The 20440-nt window shown below is 45.1% G+C and overlaps 1 long non-coding RNA gene across 1 annotated transcript in view; it reads left to right on the forward strand.

Annotated features, from left to right (window-relative positions):
* The first annotated feature begins 582 nt into the window (after positions 1–582).
* The window catches only part of LOC148106929 (uncharacterized), a 29304-nt gene continuing 9446 nt past the window's right edge, over positions 583–20440 (forward strand). Inside the window, exons 1-2 of the long non-coding RNA XR_015723433.1 lie at positions 583–11896; positions 18019–18132. This is a non-coding gene — a long non-coding RNA (uncharacterized LOC148106929). The remainder of the gene's footprint in view (positions 11897–18018; positions 18133–20440) is intronic.

The following is a 20440-nucleotide window of genomic DNA, read 5'->3' on the forward strand; positions in this document are numbered from 1 at the left end:
CAGAACTGGTCCCCTGGCTTCTGCCCTTGACCTCCTGGGCACCCAGGCTGAGAAAGGTAAGGAAGGGGTAGGTGGCAGAAGAGGGGAAAACCTCCCAGCTGTTCTTAAGGAAGTTATCAACTTCCTGAGGAGACAAGACCAAGACTCAAGAAGTCACCATGAAAAACTCTCTTTATATGTTCAGTTATGTGGTTCGGACGTTCAGTGCTGAGGAAGATTGAGGAGGGGGACGATGAGCGTAGCGGACGTCATCGCGGAAGGCTTTCTAGAGGAGGTGAGGCTTGAGTGCAGCGAGAAAGGCCGGGTGGGAGTTTGAAAGGGGAAGGGCAGGAGCAGCACTGCAGGGAGGCGGAAGAGTGGGAGTAGAGGCACAGCAGTAGGAACGGGCAGGGCGTGTCTGGGGACAGAAAGGAGGGCTGTGATGGATGGCTGTGGAAGACACCATCGGTCAGCCGAGGGGATCGGAGTATGCAGGACAGTTAAAGCCAGGTAGGGAATTCCTCTAGGGAGCGTCTGGTAAACTTGGTATAAGGCACAACTGAGCTGGACACCATGGGGGTGGGGGGTGGGGTGAGGCTGCCTGCTATCCTTTGGCACCTGGGGATTCCTGCTGAGTATACAGTGGAGTTAAGTGGATAAAGAGTAGTGCTTCCCGACTATGCCACGCGTGAAAGGCAACATTCAAGGCGCTCTGCAAGTATTACTTTGTTTGATTCTCAAAGTAACCCTGTGCACTAGGCATTGTTACTATTCCCCCGTTCCAGGGGATTGAGGCACATGGATGTTAGGCGACAAGACTGAGGTCATCCAGCTAGCAACAAGGCTGGATTTGAACCCAGGCAATCCGGCTCTGGAACGTGGTTGTTTAACCACTATGTCGCAGCTCGCGCCGCTCCACAGGTCCAGCTGCGAATCAGAGTAAAGACTGGTTCCTGACTCTAGAAGGTTCTCAGCTAACAGGAGAGAGGGGGTACCTACAACAATGGATTACGTCCTACATGCCAGATGTAGATATGAGGTGCCAGAAGGCGTTCCAATGTAGGTTTAGTGGAAGAGGCAGAGTTGAACTTGGGTCATAAAGGAGATGGAGAGTCCAAGCATTCCAGGTGACAGCAAGCAGTGAGATGTGTTTAGGGAACGGTGGGCAGACCTGTTTGACCAGAAGAGAGAGCTCCTTTAGCAGAGCTCCTAGGAAGGGAAACCATGGGTCAATATCAGTGTGTACTCACTGTTCCTTGGAGTTCTGGCAGGATTTCTCTAGGGTGAGTCTAGTACTGTGTGTAGTTCTAGGCTACAGGAAGTCTATTTGAATAGTTTGTAGCTGTATTTTAAAAAATGGTTGCTAGAATCAACTTGTCCTCTTCCTATTTACTGTGACTTGCCCACGTCTTCTGGATGGGGTCCTGCCGCTGCCAGGGAGAAAAAGAGAGAGGAAAAGCGAGGAGTGAGAAGGGAGGGCATAGGCGGGGCGGGGGAAGACGGGAGGAAAACTGGATTACAGTGAGCAATGTACATCCATTTGCTCCTAAATCAGCTTCTGTCTCAAATCCTAAGCACGCTTTTGTCCTACAATGGGGGTTTGGGGAGAATCTTTTACAACTTCACATCCGCCTGCTCACTTCCTCAGATCCACTCAGGGAGAGCGCCTTTAGGTCTCTAAACACACCATAGAGGCCCCGATGTCAGCCTGCCTTCTCTCGGGCATGGCTCAAACGTCAGCCCAAGCCAGGGCTTTCCGCATTCTTGTTCCACCCAGGACCAGAACAGAGGATGGAGGAAACCGCTCCCATAATCTCGGAGCACATCTCACCAGCCACAGCAACCGAGTTGAGAGCCTCAGACCTCAGCCGCAGAATCAGCAGGCTGCTGGGAGCTCTGATCATTCCATTGCGGAGCGGGGCTGCTTGCTGGGCCTGGCAATCGCAAGGCTTTCTCAGATGGCATGCCGTGCGGCCCTGCCTCGCATGTGGAGTCCATCATCCAGCCCGTCCCTGGGCCTCATTACAGAGCAAAATGTGGCATTTTGTACGGCTTTGATCAATGAGACAGCATTGCTGTATGGCTCAGAAATCAAAGGGGACAGCTTGCATTTTAAATGCTGCTTAAGACACACAGGCAAAAACTCTTCCCAAAAGGGTCCACTGGACTAAGGAAACGACTAACCCTGAAAATGTGCAGACCATCTCAAAAGTCCCCACCCCATGGGCTCAGGCTGGGGAAAGTTTATGCAAACTGTCTCCAGTTAAGGGCTGCTCGGGAAATATGGAAGTGGTCCTGTGTTCATAATTGGTGTTGGTTTTCACAAATCATTTTCAAAAAAAGACACGTAATTATGTGAATGAGTCTGTGCCCCCAGGGATTCGTATTCTAAAAGGGGTCAACCTGGAGAGCCTGGATGGTTTAGTCGGTTGGTTAAGCTCACATTCTGATCTCAGGGTCCCAGAATCGAGTCCCGCTTGCGGGGGGGGGGGGGTCCCTGCTCAGCAGGGACCTGCTTCTCCCTCAACCCCTCCCCCTGCTTGTGCTCTCTCTCTCAAATAAATAAATAAAATCTTTTTAAAAAATTAAAAAAGACGGGCGCCTGGGTGGCTCAGTCGTTAAGCGTCTGCCTTCGGCTCAGGGCGTGATCCTGGTGTTCTGGGATTGAGCCCCACATCAGGCTCCTCCGCTGGGAGCCTGCTTCTTCCTCTCCCACTCCCCCTGCCTGTGTTCCCTCTCTCACCGGATGTCTCTCTTTCTCTCTCTGTCAAATAAATAAATAAAATCTTCAAAAAAAATTAAAAAAGAGGTCAACTCGAGGGAGTTACCTATATTTTTTTGAGGGGTTTTCTGAAGAACTAAACCCAGATAGTGCACCAATTCACTCGACAGTTAGGCATATAACTTTTGCTCTCAGGACAGTTTTGAGCGGGGAACAAAAGCAAAATTGTTTCAATACCCCCCCCCAAAAGGCCTAAGTGTATGAAATATCCCAGAACCAGGTCCACGTAGGATGGCACACTCATTCTACCAACAGTAAAGCCTGAAGGTGAGGTGGTGCTTCGTGGAGCTCATAGATTTCCTGGAAATAGAGCCTGAACCAATACCATAGCCACTCCCTGCAATTTGGAATTCATTTTGCCTCTGTTTTTGTATTTTATGAAGACCCTAATTCCTGGGGTTTGAGGCATGGTACTACGGCTCACTGATGTCTGATCAGTGCACCAACAGAAGGTATGCTTGCAAAAGATTCCAGAAAGTTCCATGTCCTTTAATCAGATCAGGTAGCCAAGTGAAGAAAATGAAATGGAACGTTGGAACTTTGGGGCTTCTGTCCTAATGTTGCTTGTTTCAGCCGATACAGCTTGATGTCCATATCCTGATCTTTCTGCTCTTGGGGAGGGAGCCGGGAGAGTGTGCACTGTAGGACCCAGGGAGTTCTGCAGGGGTAGAAAGTTCCTAGGTTGAATCCAGTCCTGGATTTTGACCCAAGGAGACTAGAGGTAGCAGGTAGGGGTGAAGAATCAGACAGAAGTCCAGGTCACGGCCAGAAAAATAGGGCCAAGTGTCAAGTTTGAAGGGAGAAGTGAAAAGCACCCAGAAGAATTTAGCTCCTTCTGCTAATTGTCCAAGTTTGGGCAGTGATCCTGACGAGCCGATACCCTGCCCATTTAAGTGGTTAGTGGTTTAGTCCTTGCCGTCCAGTTTTCTTTCCTTATATACACATGCCCATCATTGAAATCATATTGTATATACAAGAGATCTTGTTTTTTCGTAGGAACCATTCCCAGGTCCTCCGAACAGGAATCTACTGGTCTCTCACCCACACCCTCAAACCAATGATCCAATAAGACATGTAAACCAAGCCCCCAATAAAAGCCCTGGTGTTCACTGTTTCTGTTTACTCTTTGGACTCCTCTGCCCTTCCCTCCTTGGACCTCAGCCAAGTTTGCCAACAATAACATCACGGATGCCTCATCCCGAATCCCCTTGCCTCGGTCATCACAGCCACTATCCCTGCTACTTCTCTGAACCGCCCAGCACTACCAAGTCAATACCTAGGGGAGTGCCAGGCTGCTGACACCCTAAAGGCCCCGGCTTCTGCTGAGAAGCACTGCTCAAAGGAGGGCTGGTGGGCTGGCCAGGTAGGAAAACCCAGGCGGCTCTGTTCCTACGCCACCCGCCCCCACCGACCCTGCTACAAATTAGAGGATTGATTCCTAGGCCCATTCAGATCTCTGGAATCCCTTGCCTGAGGCCTGAGGCCCCCACCTCCCCGTCCACAGACATCCACCCATCCTGTGGGGGAGAGGGAACCAGAGTATGTGCTATAGGGATTCCTGGACAGCTCTCCACCAGTGTGGATTCTGGCACCCGGTTCAGGGAGAAAACTATGGGCCCGAGGGGCACCCATAAGAGCTTGAGTCCAACGCGGACTCCCATCCACGATGCTTTGTGCCTTCCACGGAGCCAACTCAGCTCCAGCCTCAGGCAATTCAGTGCCGCGGGTGGGGGGGGATATCTCAAGGGGGATGATAAGATCTAGTCCTGTACACCGGCTTTAGGCTGCCTAATCAGTCCCTGCAACAAGCTCCGAGGGCTTGTTGAAGCAGCCAGCTCTAACACATCTTCATCTTGAACAGCCTCCGTTCTAACTAACCTACTTTCCTTTATCTCTTCCTTGCACCTGAACAGAACAATCTTGCTCCCAAGCCTCCCAAGCAAAGATTCTGTCTCACTTCTATTTCCAATCCTCACCTTGCCTTTCGTTCAGAGATTATGGCTGTCCTCCAAGGCTTTGCTGCCCTCGGCCTCCTCAAGCGAAACCCTCCTCTAGTTGGATGCCCCTAGGATTCTCCTCCCTCGCCTTCAGAAGTAGACCCGTCCAGATGAGGGATTCTATAATCAGTGGGGGCATCTGCTTCAGAGGTAAAGCAAGAGTGTCAGATCCCCTGACTAAGCCTCCATTTTGGCTGTTCTCGTCCGACAAAAGACAAGGATGATTGAACTACTTTGTTGTCTCCTAGGAAATTGGTGCTCAGTGGCATTGGACTGGCCAGCGTTAGGGTGCTTTTCCGAATGTCAAGCAGTTATTGATTTCTGAATCCGAGCTAGTGCTTTGCAATAAACACAAACTGCTCTTACTCGCTGCTGACATCTCACCTCACAGATCTGGGGCTGGGGTGAGCCCTAGAATGCGCCGAGGTTTGGCAGTATTCCTAGAGGACAATATTGTCCCCACAACCGAGCCACACACCTTGATAAAGACGCCCTGTTATCACCTGAGTCACGATAACTTCCCAAGATTCTTTCATACTCATCCCAAGCTTTTTTTTTTTTGGTGGGGGGGGAGCTCTTTTCCAAAAATTAACCCGCATTCTAAATTATGTAGCCGCATACATCGCACTAGAGTGTTCTGCTCAGTTGGAGGGACGAGAAGTTTGCCTCTGAGCCACGAAGAGCAATTTCTGACGTTGATTCCCTGAGCTGGTTGCTGCTTCCAATTCCACACTCTGCTCTACCCCCCCCCCACTGGAAATCTGAATGTCAGAAGACCTTCACAGCCTATCTCTCTTCAGGGCGCTCAAAGCCACCAAACGGTGTGGGATTCTCAAGCTGGATGGTATCTTCAACTGGGCTCTTGCCCTATCTCTTTTCCTTCTTACCCGAGTTTTTCTGAAAGACTCTTCTGTACTTGCAGTCTCCACTTCACCTCCCATTCACGGTTCCGTTCCACTCCCATCTGGCTTCTGCCCCCACTGCCTCCTCGGTTGAAACAGTCCTCACTACCGTCACTTTGTTGCTAAATCCCATGGACAGCCCTCAGAACAAGTCTTACTGCCTTGGACCTGTTTCATTCGGTTGACCACTCCCACCTTGACATTTTCTTCTCCTTTGAGTTTTTTCCCTTTTTATATTAATTTTCACGTTTGCCAATTACACATGGAACACATGTTCTTTATGGAAAAACTGGAAAATCCAAAAAAAAAGTCATAAGGATGAAAATTACAGCAGTCTGTAACACTACCACCGAGATAACAACATTCACCAACAGGTGTGAAACCTTACAGTCATTTTTTTTTCTTTTTTAAGATTTTAGAGAGAAAGAGAGTGAGCGGAAGAAAGCACAAGGGGGGAAGGGGCAGAAGGAAAGGGAGGAGCAGACTCCCTTCTGAGCAGGGAACCCGATGTGGGGCTCGATTCCAGGCCCCTGGGATCATGACCTGAGCTGAAGGGAGACACTTAACTGACTGAGCCACCCAGGTGCCCATTACAGTCATTTTTCAATGAAAATACATACATATATTCTTTCTGGTTCAAGCCCAATGCGGGGCTTGAACCCATGACCGTGAAATCGAGACCTGAGCTGAGATCAAGAGTCAGACACCTAACGGACTGAGCCACGCAGGTGCCCCTACATGTACTCTTAAAATGCAATTGTCATCATATGATACATAATTTTTATTGACGTATAATTGACATGTAACATTATATTAGTTTCGGGTGTATAAGATAATGATTTGATAATTGTATATACTGAGAAATGATCACCATGATAAATCTAGTTAACATCTGTCACCATATATAGTTAGAAATTTTTTTCTTGTGATCAGAACTTTTTTTTAAAAGATTTTTATTTATTTATTTGACAGAGAGAGACAGCCAGCGAGAGAGGGAACACAGGCAGGGGGAGTGGGAGAGGAAGAAGCAGGCTCCTAGCGGAGGAGCCTGATGTGGGGCTCGATCCCAGACCCTGGGATCACGCCCTGAGCCGAAGGAAGACGCTTGACTGAGCCACCCAGGCACCCCGTGATCAGAACTTTTAACATCTACTCTTTTAAAAATTTTTTAAAAAGCTTTTATTCATTTATTTGACAGAGAGAGAGAGCACGCACAAGTACGCAGAGCTGCAGGCAGAGGGAGAGGGAGAGGGAGAAGCAGGCTCCCCGCTGAGCAGAGAGCCTCCCACTCCCCCTGCTTGTGTTCCCTTTCTCACTGTCTCTCTGTCAAATAAATAAAGAAAATCTTTAAAAAATAATAAAATAAAATAAAAATGTCATTAAAGGGATGCTTGGCTGGCTCAGTCAATGGAGCATGCGACTCTTGATCTCGGGGTTGTGAGTTCGAGCCCCATGTAGGTGTAGAGATAACTTAAAAATAAATTCTTTTAAAAAATACAAATAAAAATGTCATTAAATATTTCTCTAAAACCTGGTTTGTGGCCACATAATGCCCTTTGACTTTTGTTACACTTTTCTCTATTAATCTCTCTCTTACCTCTGACGGCTTCATGCTTTGCTCTTACTCTACCCCTTAAAATTTTTTTTTAAAGATTTTATTTATTTATTTGATAGAGAGAGAGACAGAGAGAGATAGAATGAGCCAGGGGAGGGGCAGAGGGAGAAGGAGAAGCAGACATCCCACTGAGCAAAGAGCCCGATGTGGGGCTCAATCCAAGGAGCCCGAGATGATGAGCTGAGCTGAAGGCAGACGCTTAACTGACTGAGACACCCAGGACCCCCCCCCAATTATTTTATTAAGTAAACTCAACGTGGGGCTTGAACTCACAACCCCAAGATCAAGAGCCGCATGCTCTACCAACTGAGCCAGCCAGGCACCACTTACTCCCCTCCTTAAATGTTTGATAGTCCTCAGGGTTCCATTCTCTGTTCTTTTTTTTTTTTTTTTAAGATTTTATTTGACAGAGAGAGACACAGCGAGAGAGGGAACACAAGCAGGGGGAGCGGGAGAGGGAGAAGCAGGCTTCCCCCTGAGCAGAGCGCCTGACACGGGGCTCGATCCCAGGATCCCTGGATGATGACCTGAGCTGAAGGCAGAAGCTTCACTGAGCCAGCCAGGCGCCCCTCCATTCTCTCTTCTCATCACTCTGGAAACTCTCCCTGAGCAGTCTCATCCACTCCTATGGCTTCAGTTCCTGACAGTTGCAAATCTGTATCTTCAGGTCACACCTCATTCCTGGTCTCCAAGTACATATATACTGAATGTCAATCTCATCTCTCCTGCTCTTAAGCCTACTGTTCCTCTAGTGTTCCCTTATGCCTTTGAACGGTATTATATCCACCAACTGCCCAAGCAAAGAATCTAGGGAGCCGGCATGAGCTTCCCCTTCCTGTTCACTCTCCTGCACTCCGTATTCAATAAATAACTAAACCCTGTAGGTTTTACCTCCTGTCTTTTGACTTCTTCTCTTCTTTTTTATTTCACTTCCACTGTCCTGGTACAGACTGATAATTTTACAATCGGATTGGTAAACCAGTTTCTTGTCTCCCTACCTCCATTCATGGCCTCTTCCAATCCATTCTCCAAACATTCTTCAGAGTGGTCTTTCTGAAATGTATATCTAATCATGTTACTCCCCTTCTTAAAACCCTCCTCACTGCCTTGGGAATAAAATCTGCCCATAACACCTTTTCCCTGTATCTTTTTTTTTTAAAGATTTTATTTATCTATGAGAAAGAGAGAGAGCACAAGCAGGAGGAGTGGCAGGCAGAGGGAGAGGCAGGCTCCCCGCTGAGGAGGGAGCCTAACACAGGACTCGATCCCAGGACCCTGGAATCAGGACCTGAGCCGAAGGCAGACGCTTAACCCACTGAACTGCGCAGGCGCCCACCTTTCCCCTGTTTCTTTACAAACTCTTCTTTGCCTGAAACTCAGCTCAGATAGTCTACTCTACACTTACAAAGGCTGAGGAGTGGTGAGAGGTAGCCAGTGGCCTTTTGTTCTACATTCCGGAGTTTAGGTTTTATTCCTCCCACTTTCTCTATCCCTCTGTTTCTCCTCTACACTGTATTTCTCTGTGATGGCACTTAGGGTAGTTCACCATCTTGTCTGTTTCCCTCTGTATCTCCTCCGTTAGAATAATACTTTTTTAAGGGCAGGGGCCATTCATCTCTGTATCAGCACCTGTGTTCCTGGCACACAGTAGGTATATGATAAATGACGACTGAATGAATGAACGGAGGTGGCCAACAAGGGAGTGAACTTGAGGCCTGTCTTTAAGCTGTCATCATGAGAATGCAGTCATCTTTCAACTCGGCCATACCCCAGGCATCACTTCCCGAATTGGAACGAGCTGCACAGCAGCCTTAGCTAAAAGCTGTATCCAGAATGGCCTGGAACAGATCTTGCCACTGAGAAACCATAAAGGCGTGTCACCCATGCCAAGCTACTTGGCCTGCATCACCCATCACAGTTATCCACTCTTCCAAGGGAAATGATCCAAAGACCTCGGTCAAGATTCCCTTTCCAGGGAAACGTTAATTTCTGGATCATGGTAGCTTCCTTTTATAAATGGCTCCAAAGAGCTCCTGCTTTCACCTCTTCAGCACTGGTCACTGCTTTTCACTTATTGGTAACCCACTCTCTGGCTCGGGGTGCTGGGCGTGCATAAGCTTCAGCTCACGTTAAAGAATGTGGGGATAAGAACTTTACCTGTCAGCTTGAAAGTTATCGAGGCTGTTTCGAAGCACATTGTTGGAGACCTACCCACAAGCTGTCCCAGATTTCTCTTCTCTCAACATGTCACTCCATGTCGGAATTGGTCTCGCTGAATTATTCATGAGGGGGCATCTCAAGACTTGGCTCCACAGCTTTTGTTTCATTCCATTGAATATTTGTTAAGTACCTGTTGTGTACCAAGAACTCTGTTAGGGGCCATGGAGGACGCAAAGACGAATGAGACGAGTCTCGTTGTTTAAATAACCAGCTCTAATACAAGGTTAAGTGACATAAGTGTTAAAGAGAGGTATAAGCAATGTGCTGTGGGAACACAGGTGAAAAAAGGAAGAGGGAGATGGAAACTCACGGTTTCTACACACCGATCTATGATGGCAACTCCTGTCACGTATATTATCATAGAGAGTCATTTGGACTAAGGAAATCTGGAAAGTGTTCATGCCCTAGGACATTTGAGTTGGGCCTTGAGTAAGAATTCACCAGGAGGAAAATCAAAGCGAGGACACTCAAAGTTCAGAGAACAGTATGTAAAAAGGCAACAGGGCATGAAGATACGTGAGCTGCTCAAGGAACAGAGAGTATTGGGCACGTCTGGGTCATGGGGTATAAAAGATAGTGTGGGCAATGAAGCATGAAAAGGTGGGCTGACACCAGGTTTTAGAAGAGTTATGATGCCTAGTTTGGACATTTGGATTTTATTTAGTAGGCAACGAGGAACCACTAAAAGCTTTTCAGCGAGGGGAATGTCAAGATGGAAATGACGCCAGTTAACTTGGCAGGACGAACGGGGGATGGGATGGACGAGAGTTTGCAAGAGTAGGTAGAGGTGACTGTGTCAATAATCCAGGCACAAGGTAATAAATATCCTATTTAGGGAGGTGGCAGTGGTGACAGAGCCAATAGGGTAGCAAGGGGCAATATTGGTGTAGTACAAAGTGCACTGGCCTGGGGCTTCGACAGCCCTGGATTCCAGTCCTGACTCCTTTTTGCAAAACTATGGGGATTTACTTTTTCAGGGATTCACATTTCTTTTTGGAAAAAGGTGAAGTTTGAAGAAATATGTATCTTTTTGAAAAATTATTTATTGGGGCACCTGGGTGGCTCCGTCGGTTAAGTGTTTGCCTTCGGCTCATGTCATGATCCCAGGGTTCTGGGATCGAGTCCTGCATCGGGGTCCCTGCTCAGCGGAGAGCCTCCTTCTCCCTCTCCCTCTCCCTCTGCTGCTCCCCCTGCTTTTGCTCTCTTGTTCTCTCTGTCAAAAAAATAAGAGAGAGAGAGAGAGAGAGAGAGCGAGCAGTGGGAGGGGCAAAAGGAGAGGGGAAACAGAATCCCAAGCAGACTCCATGCTGAGCCCAGAGCCTGACTTGGGGCTCAATCTCACAACCCTGAGATCACGACCTGAGCCAAAATCAAGAGTCTAACCCTAAACGACAGAGCCACCCAGGCACCCTGAGAAATATGCATCTTTAAGGTCTCTTCCTGTTTTAATGGCCTCTGGTTCCGACTAAGTCACTTACCCAAGATCACAGAGCCAGGATTTGGTCCCAAGCAGTTTTTTAAAAAGATTTTATTTATTTATTGGACACAGAGAGAGAGCACAAGCAGGGGGAGTGGCAGGCAGAGGGAGAGGGAGAAGCAGGCTTTCCGAGGAGCGGGGAGCCCGACGCAGGGCTCCTGGGATCATATCCTGACGTTTAACCAACTGAGCCACCCAGGCGCCCCATGACCCAGGCGGTTTTGTCCCTAATGGCAGTGTGCTTAACCACTGCACTACATGGACATTTATATACCTACAAATACCACTGCGTTTGTATAGGACTAACTGATAAGATTTGATAAGGGATTAGCTGGCTAGGAGAATGGAGGTGCCATTAATAGGATGGTAGAGTCAAAGAAGGAAGCTAGCCTTGTGGGGAACGATTATGCTTCAGATATGCTGTGTGTGCGGTGTTAAGGGAACATCCAGCTAGGTGTTGGAAGGGTGGGAGAGCAGCTCTGGAGAGAGGCAAGGTAGGAGAATTCAGTTTGGCAACCAAAGATCTGAAGGCAATCCTGAAAGCTATGGAAACAGGTGAGTTTAAAGAAAGTATAGGAGAGCAAAGAGCAAAGAACTCTGGGAAGTGAGAAAACGGGGAAAAACCCAGACAAGGAAGGAACAATTGAGTGTGAACCTCGAATAAGCTACTTCCATTTTCTGGCTCTTTAGTCTCTTCCGTTGTAAAATGAAGGGGCTGGAGCTGGTAAGCTCCGGGGCTTTCAGCTGAGACATTCTATGCATAATCACAGAAGGTAGAAGAGAACAGAATGCCATGGAAACTGAACAAGAGAGCTTCCAAAAGAAGGCTTTAAGAGGTCACTTGCATCCGACGCTGCGGATGTGTCAGGGACTGAGGACTTAGGGGAAGCCGCTGTGCTTGGCGATTCGCAGATCCTCTCCACGGTAAGGACCTCTCCCTCCCTCTCATGCCTCTCAATTTCTGGACCCGTTCTTTTACCACTCCTATATGTGAACATTCTGCAAAATTCCATTCTCTGCCCTTCACAGAGGCTCAGTCACTCTCTGAGATCGACTGTTATCTCTACAAGGTGAGTTAGAAACCTCTGGTTTGGGGCGCCGGGGTGGCACAGCGGTTAAGCGTCTGCCTTCAGCTCAGGGCGTGATCCCGGCGTTATGGGATCGAGCCCCACATCAGGCTCTTCCGCTATGAGCCTGCTTCTTCCTCTCCCACTCCCCCTGCTTGTGTTCCCTCTCTCGCTGGCTGTCTCTATCTCTGTCAAATAAATAAAATCTTAAAAAAAAAAAAAGAAACCTCTGGTGTAATTTTCCTTTTGCACTTTGATTCACATTTCCAACTGCCTACTGAAGTTTAGCTTGCTGTAAAAATAATAATAGTAAAAATGATAGCTAACATTTATTGAGTACTTCCTCCGTTTAATCCTAGATGGTAGGTATTTTCTTAGCCCCATTTTGCAGTTGAAGAAGCTGAGGCACAGAGATGTTAATGTGTCTAAGGTCACACAACTGGGATGTTACAGAGCCAGGATTCTTCCTGATTCCAGGAGCTCAAGAACTTAATAATTTCACTATGATCAGTCTAAAGTCAAGTCATCATCTTTATTTCCTAAATTAGCTCAACGGCCTTACTTCCCTATTTCTGCCTCATTCTCCTCCAACATCTTGCTTCTCTTTTAGAACGGGTTCTCATCCCCTTATGCTCAGACAATTATGGAACTTTCTCAGCTGGTCTCCCCACTTGCAGTTTTCCCCTTCCGATTCTGGGCATGTGACTAGCTTTAAGAAATTCAGAAGACTCCCCTTATGTATATTAAAGTCCAAACTTGTTAGTATGGCCAAAAGATCCCCTTCACAGTCCAGCCCTGCACTTTATCTGCGCTGAACCCCTAGGCATCAACAAGCATGACAGAAACATTTATATCTGCAAGCCTTCGCTTATGTGTCCCTGCACCTGGAATGCCCTCCCCACCCTTCACCAGAACTTCCACGAGTCTTTCAAATCCCGGCTCTAATGTCATTCCCTCTGTCAAGACTTCTCAGGGTTGCCTGAGTAGCGCAGGCGTTAAGCGTGATCCTTTGGCTCAGGGCGTGATCCCGGCGTTGTGGGATCGAGTCCCACATCAGGTTCCTCCGCTGGGAGCCTGTTTCTTCCTCTCCCACTCCCCCTGCTTATGTTCCCTCTCTCGCTGGCTGTCTCTCTGTCACATAATAAATAAAATCTTAAAAAAAAAAAAGACTTCTCAGATTCCCAAACCTTTCTTCGGACAGAAATTATGTTCCCTCCTCTGTGCTCCCAGACAGTGACCATTTGTGGATACAAGGGTGTCCATCATAAACACATTAAACTAAGGTGAATGAATTCACCTAAAGATTTATATATAGAGAGAGAAAAAAAAGTTAAACAGTCCAGATCCCACCTCTGCTCCCCCCAACAATTCTCCATTAATAAACATGTACCCTCCGGGCGCCTGGCGGGCTCAGTCCATGGAGCACCTGATGCTTGATCTCAGGGTTGTGAGTTTGAACCCCACGTCAGGTGTAGAGATTACTTAAAAAATTAAAAAACAAAACAAAACAAAAACCATGTGCCCTATAGTGAGGTACATAGGAAATGTGGATCTCATGTTTTCTCCTAGTTGATCTCCAGCTCCATGGGACTCTCATGACACCAACTGGGGCTCGAATTTATGGATTTTTCAACAACGTGGGTCCTAACTGCATTTCCAGGACTCATCAAGGACTCAACTCATGAGCTATCTGTCACGACCTGATTATGTAGAATTTCTTGAGAGAAAGTATGTTGGTCTCCAGCATGACAGCTTCCTCGTAGGTTTTTTTTGGGGGGGGTGGGGTGAATTAAATTATTGTTTCTTGGGAGGAAGCAAAAGGGCAAAAAGCAGGAGCAATTGATTGAAAGGTAATTTAAAGAAAAGTGTTGATTAAATAATAGTACAAGTGGTCACATGGATCCGGGGAAAATTGTGAAGGTCATTCTTGGACGACTAAAGTTTGGGAAATATTGCCACTCATGTGAGAACTGGGCTAAAGTGTGTCCTTGGAGAGTCCAGCAAGACACTCTTGCACTGGCTGGCAGAGAAGATTACAGTACAGTCTGGCGGGTTTGTGGAGGGTGGATTCCTGCTCCTGACTTGATCGCACATCATAATCACCCAAAATCTCGTTTACCTTAGGATTCACTCTTTTTTTTTTAAAGATTTTATTTATTTATTCAACAGAGATAGAGACAGCCAGCGAGAGAGGGAACACAAGCAGGGGGAGTGGGAGAGGAAGCAGCAGGCTCCCAGCAGAGGAGCCCGATGCGGGGCTCGATCCCATAACGCCGGGATCACGCCCTGAGCTGAAGGCAGATGCTTAACCGCTGTGCCACCCAGGCGCCCCAGGATTCACTCTTGATGTTGTACATTCTATGGGTTTAGACAAACGTATAATGACACATACCTGCCAGTATAGTATCATACTGAGTATTTTCACTGTCCTCCAGATCCTCTGCATTCTACCTATTCATCCCTGCCCCAACCCCCAACTCCTGGCAAACACTGATCTTTTTACTGTCTCCACAGTTTTGCCTTTTCGGAATGTTACATAGTCAGAATCATACAGTAGGTAGCCTTTTCAGATTGGCTTGTCTCACTGAGTAATAAGCATATAAGTTTCCTCCATGTCTCTTCTTGTCTTGATAGCTCATTTCTTTTTGTTTATTTTTTTAAAGATTTTATTTATTTATTTGACAGAGAGAGAGAGAGAGCACACAAGCAGGGGGAGCAGCAGAGGGAGAGGGAGAAGTAGGCTCTCCACTGAGTGGGGACCCCGACTTGGGGCTGGATCCCAGGATCCTGGGATCATGACCTGAGCTGAAGGCAAACACCTAACCAACTGAGCCACCCAGGCGCCCATCATTTCTTTTTAGCATTGAATACTATTCCATTATTTGGATGTACCACAGCTTATCCATTCACCTACTGAAGGACATCTTGGTTGCTTCCAAGTTTTGGCAACTATGAATAAGCTGCCGTAAACATATTTGTGCAGGTTTTTTAGTGGACGTAAGTTCTCAACTCCTTTAGGTTGAAAGGAGTGCAGTTTCTGGATCACACAGCAAGAATATGTTTAGTTTTATAAATAATCACCAGACTGTCTTTCAAAGTGTCTTTCATTTTGCATGCCTGCCAGCAATGAAAGACAGTTCCTGTTGCTCCATATTCTCCCTACGATTTGTTGTTGTCAGTGCTCTGGATTTGGGGCATTCTAGTAAGTGCGTGGTGGTATCTCATTGCTGTTTTAATTTGCATTTGCCTGATGGTACGTGATGTAGAGTGTATTTCCATGGGCTTATTTGCCATTTGTAAATCTTCTTTGATGAGGTGTCTGTTAAGGTCTTTGGCCCATTTTTAAATCAGGTTGTCTGTTTTCTAATTATTGAGTTTTAAGAGTTCTTTGCATACTTTGGATAATAGTTCTTGATCAGATGTGTCTTTTGCAAATATTTTCTCCCAGTCTGTGGTTTGTGTTCTGATTTTCTTGGCACTGTCTTTCACTGAGAAGTTTTTAATTTTAATTTTTAGTTTATTGACTCTTTCTTTCATGGATTGAGCCTTTGCTGTTGTATCTAAAATGTCATTGCCTTACCCAAGGTCATCTAGGTTTTCTCCTGTGTTATATCCCAGGAGTTTGATAGTTTGGTATTGTACATTCAGTTCCATGATCCATTATGAGTTAATTTTTGTGAAGGGTGTAAGGTCTCTTTCTAGATTCTTTCTCTTTCTTTCTTTCTTCCTTCTTCTTTCTTTCTTTCTTTCTTTCTTTCTTTCTTTCTTTCTTTCTTTCTTCTTTCTTTTTCTTTCTTTTAATATAGGTGTTCACTTTTTCCAGCACCATTTGTTGAAAACACTATCTTTGCTTTTGTTCCTGTGTCAAAGACCAATTGACTATATTTATGTGGGTCTATATCTGGGCTTCCTATTCTGTTTCATCGATCTCTTTGTCTGTTCTTTTGCCAATGCCCCAAGTCTCGATTACTGCAGCTTTATAGTAAGACTTGACATTGGGTGGTGTCAGTCCTCCAAATTTGTTCTTCTCCATCAGTATTGTGTTAGCTATTCTCAGTCTTTTGCCTCTCCATTTAAACTCCATAAAAATCAGTCTGCTGATATCTACAAAACAACTTGCAGAGATTTTGAGTGGGGTTGCTTTGAATCCCTAGGTCAAGTGCGGAAGAACTGACACCTTGACAATATTGAGTCTTCCAGCCCATGAACATGGAGTATCTCTCTATCTAATTCTTCTATGGTTTTGTTATTCTCATATAAATCTTGCACAAATTTTGGTAGATTCATACCCGAGTATTTCATTTTTGGGGAGTGCTAATGTAAATTAGTATTGTGTTTTTAATTTCAAATTTCACTTGTTCATTATTGGCATTTAGGAAAGCGATTGACTTTTGTGTATTAACCTTATATTCTGCAACCTTGCTATAATTGGTTATTGTTTCCAGGAGTCTTTTGGTCAATTCTTTCAGATTATATAGACAATCATGTCATTTACAAACAAAGACAGTTTTATTTATTCCTCCTCAATCTGTATAACTTTTTTTCCCCTTTCTGTCTCATTTGCATTAGCTAGATCTTCCCCTACAATGTTGAAAGGAGTGGTGTGAAGGGGACATCTTTGCCTTGTTCCTGATCGGAATGGGAGAGCTTTAGTTTGTTGCCATTAAGTATGACGTTAGCTGTAGTTGGTTGTTTGTTTGTTTTTTAAGAGATTATTAGCCAAGTAGAGGAAATTTCACTCTATTCCTAGTTTACTGAGAGTTTTTTTTTTCATGAATGGCTGTTGGATTTTATCAAATGGTTTTTCTACATCCATTGATATGATCATGTGATTTTTTCTTTGTTAGCCTATTGACATGATTGATTACATTAACTGATTTTTGGATGTTGTACCAGCCTTGCATATCTGGAATAAACCCCACTTGGTCATAGCATATAATTCTTTTTATACATTGTTGGAGTTGATTTGCTAATATTTTGTCAAGGATTTTTGGATCTATGTTCATGAGAAATATTGGTCTGTAGTTTTCTTGTAATGTCTTTGTCTGGTTTGGGTATTATGGTAATGTTGGCCTCATAGAATGAGTTAGAAAGTATTCCTTTTGCTTCTATCCTCTGAAAGAGATTATAGAGAACTGATATAATTGCTTCTTTAAATTTTTGGTAGAGTTCACCAGTGAGTCCCTCTAGGTCCAGAGCTTTCTGTTTTGGAAAGGTTATTGATTCAAGTTCATTAATAGATATAGGCCTATTCAGATTTTCTATTTCTTCTTTCAGCTACTTGAGCGTTTCAAGGAATTGGTCCATTTCAACTAGGTTATCAAATTAGTGGGCATAGAGCTGTCCGTGGTATTCCATTACTACCCTCTTAATGTTCATGGATCTACAGTGATTATCCCTCTTTTAACTTATGATATTAGTAACTTGTGTCCTTTTTCTGTTTTGTTTTGTTTTGTTTTTTTTGTTAGCCTGGGTAGAGGCTTGTCAATTTTATTGATCTTTTCAAAGACTCAGCTTTTGTTTCATTGATTTTTCTCCATTGATTTCCTGTTTGCAATTTCTTTGATTTCTGCTCTAATTCTTCTTCTTCTTTTTCTTCTGCTTACTTTGGATTTAATTTGCTCTTTTCTTCTAGTTTCCTAAGGTGGAAACTCAGATTATTGATTTTAGACCTTTATTCTTTTCTGATACAGGCATTTAATGCTACACATTTTTCTCTGCTTTTGTTGAATCCCACACATTTTGATAAATTTTGATATTTAGTTTTGTTTTAGTTCAAAATATTCAAAAATTTCTCTTGAAGTTTCTTCTTTGACCTATGTGTTATTTAGAACTGTGTTGTTTAATCTCCAAGTATTTTGTGATTTTTCGGTTACTTTTCTGTTATTGATTTCTATTTTAATTCTGTGGTCTGAGGGCAGACATTGTATGATTTCTATTTTTTTTGAATTTGTTAAAATGCGGGGTTTTTTGGCCCAGAACGTGATCTCTCCTTGTGAATGTTCTATATGAGCTGAAGAAGAATATGTGTTCCGCTGTTGTTGGACAAGTAGTCTATGGATGTCGATTGTATCCAGTTGATTGATGGTGCCGGTGAGTTCAACTATGTTCTTACTGATTTTCTGCCTACTGGATCGTCCATTTCTGACAGAGGGGTGTTGAAGTCTCCAGCTGTAATAGTGGCTTCATCTGTTTCTCCTTGAAGTTTTATCAAATTTTGCCTCACATAATGATAAGGAAGACGTTTTCAAGATAGGGGAGAGAGATCAGGCTTAACTCTGAATACAAAAAAAGACAAGTGGGGATTTATAGCCAGTGAGAAGAAAGAGGGGGTCAGTGGATGGAAAATTACCAAGAGGAGATGTCAAGGATGGAGGATTCTGCTAAACTGACGTAACAGTCTTGCTAGAGGCGAGCCAAAGACTTAGACATCAAATGTGGGGACTGAAGAACTTGATCGGATACCAACAGTGGGGGGATAGTTTAGCAGGAGTCCTTGCTAAGACTGGGCTGGGCAGGCCAAAGACAGAATGAGGGCCACAGTTGAGGCCTACTGCAAAGAGGACTCACAGAAGCCTAAAATGTGGTCAAGGGGAGAATCTTTGTCAATCTCTCCTCCTGTTTAAAGAAAGAAGAGAACTTCTTCTTCCCTCTAAACAATTGAAGTCCATTTATCATCTGATCACCCTTTTGTTCATTTAGGACCAGTTGTTGAGATTTTGTAGTAGAAGATATTTGTTGGATGGTGTGAGCCATTAGGCATTCAATAAAGGGAATTTCTGGGATGCCTGGGTGGCTCAGTCGGTTGAGTGTCTGCCTTCAGCTTGGGTCATGATCCCAGGGCTCTGGTATCGAGTCCCGCATCGGACTCCCTGCTCCGCTGGGAGCCCTCTTCTCCCTCTGCCCCCCCCGTCTCTCATGAATAAATGAACAAAATCTTAAAAAAAAAATAAAGGGGAATTTCTATGAAAACAAAAGAAAAACAAAGATTAATGATTAGAGAAGGTTATAAATCTAGTTCCTGAGCCTGGAGAGCAGCTAGTCAGAAAATTTCTATACACTGGGCTCAGAGCATCTTTCGATGGTGGAATGAGGACAATAGTGGCAATCTGACAGATTTCCTGATTTGCAGTTTGCATGGTTATTTCCTGGAGGAGAGCATGGAAGATGCACATCTCCCAGTGAGCGTCCCCCATGGCCCACACAACAGCAGGCATGGGTTGCCCATATGTGATCTGCCGTGGTGAGGACTCCTTTGAAGTTCATATCAAGTTGTCCAGCTTCAGCTTATAGGGCTTCTTCAGATTCTGGGGGAAAGGTCAGCTACGAGACAACCTGGAGTCCCATAATGTTCCGGGCGGTCAGGTCTTATTTCTCCACAGTACCAAGTTAGGAGAGTGGGAGAAAAATTGGAAATGCCAAGTTGAAGAGTTGTAGCCAGATATTGAAGGAAGCGAAAAGAATTAAGAATTGGTAAGGACTGACATAATGTGTAGGATGACAAGACCCAGTCCAATTTACAGATAGATAACAAAGTAGTAAGTAAACTGAGTTTACCAAGAGTTGAAAAACAGCTCAAAGACAATGAATGGGAGTAGAATCTAATAAGCCACAAAGGCATGCTATGGTTTTTGATTGAGACATAAAATTTCTCTCTATAGTCACCCTTACCTTTTTGATTCTTGCTTATAAAATAAGTCTGATCTCATTAGATTTGGCCTGATTATTAACATTTATGTGGCAAGAATGGTAAGTGACCACATAGGCCTTTTTAAGCTTGCTTGGCTGGAACTTAGTTTTTGAGGCGGGGGGGGGCTGAGGGAGAGGGGGAGAGAGAGAATCTTAAGCAGGCTCCATGCCCAGTGCAGAGCCCAACTCGGGGCTCAATCTCACAACCCTGAGATCATGACCTGAGCCAAAATCCAGAGTTGGACGCTTAACCGACTGAGCCACCCAGCTGCCCCTGCTGGAACTTCTCATAAGGAATCTCACTTTAGACCTTTAAATCCTCCTGGAGTCAAGCCAAGAACTTGCCACCAGATTTCACCCGCAATACCTATAGATTTGGGTGAATTCCTTTGAGATCCCCCCAAACAGCCTAAGATTCCTGGGCCTGCCTGGAAGTGACCCTCCTTATTCACCTGTAAGGCTGGGAACCCTGTAATCCAGGTACCAGGAAGTTTTCTCAAGAGGGCTTTGCAAGCATTGGTTCCATAGTCAACCTTAGTTCCTTAAAACTGTCATATCTGATTCTGTGCACATCATTCTCAAATATGACATTCCGATCAAAGTTTTGGTCACATTGGCAATGTTTCCAATTATGTCCTGTTAGGAAGAGGACAGATTCTTATTGAACTTATGCAAATAATTATATTGCCATGGAAATAAAATTACTCAGAGC

Source organism: Ursus americanus, chromosome X (assembly GCF_024610735.1).
Source record: "Ursus americanus isolate L20-20 chromosome X, mUrsAme1.1.p, whole genome shotgun sequence".
Classification (NCBI taxonomy): Eukaryota; Metazoa; Chordata; class Mammalia; order Carnivora; family Ursidae; genus Ursus; species Ursus americanus.